The sequence below is a fragment of the Neophocaena asiaeorientalis genome, unplaced genomic scaffold, assembly GCF_003031525.2.
Source record: "Neophocaena asiaeorientalis asiaeorientalis breed wild unplaced genomic scaffold, Neophocaena_asiaeorientalis_V1.1 scaffold4751, whole genome shotgun sequence".
Taxonomy (NCBI): Eukaryota; Metazoa; Chordata; class Mammalia; order Artiodactyla; family Phocoenidae; genus Neophocaena; species Neophocaena asiaeorientalis.
In genome coordinates, this window is record NW_020174897.1 from 1 (window position 1) to 553 (window position 553).

General features: G+C 62.6%; 1 non-coding gene across 1 annotated transcript; it reads left to right on the plus strand.

Moving 5' to 3' along the window:
- The first annotated feature begins 14 nt into the window (after positions 1-14).
- Positions 15-158, plus strand: LOC112410030 (small Cajal body-specific RNA 20). Its single transcript, XR_003005308.1, has one exon.
- Positions 159-553: the final 395 nt, after the last annotated feature.

Sequence of the window (553 nt, forward strand, 5' to 3'; positions counted from 1 at the left end):
CTCCAGCAGGAGAGGGCCTCTCTCCCATGGGGCTGTGTGTGTGTGGGGAGGGGACCTCTTCTCCTCAGCCCTTGGGCTGGAAGCGCAGATCAGCCCTGGGGGATCCCTGTCGGGGCTGCCATGAGCTGGGCACCCTTGTTTTCCTACCTCAGACGTTTGTAGTTGCTGGGAGCCTCTACTTGGTCTACACCAGGCTGGGCCTTACGTAGCAGCACTGGGCACGGGGCCTCTGGCTTTCCTTCCCAGGACACTGCCAGGCTCTCATGGGCTGATCCTGGCCTAGGTTGTCCCCAGGCAAGGACGTATGCACCCCCAACAAGTGATCACCTACTGTACAGACACCCGCCAGTGAGGGGGCCTCTCACCTCCTGCCCTCCTAGACACAACTGCTTGTTCCCGGCCGATGTCACCTGGAACGGGGTCCAGGCACGGAGGCTGTTGTAGAAGGGCATCTGAGGCCACCTCAGTTGGGGGGAAGCTCACCGTTTTCCCTGCCTGGATTGACCTGGGCACCAGCCAGGCCGCTCCAGCCCTCAGCCCCCAGCTGTGTCTC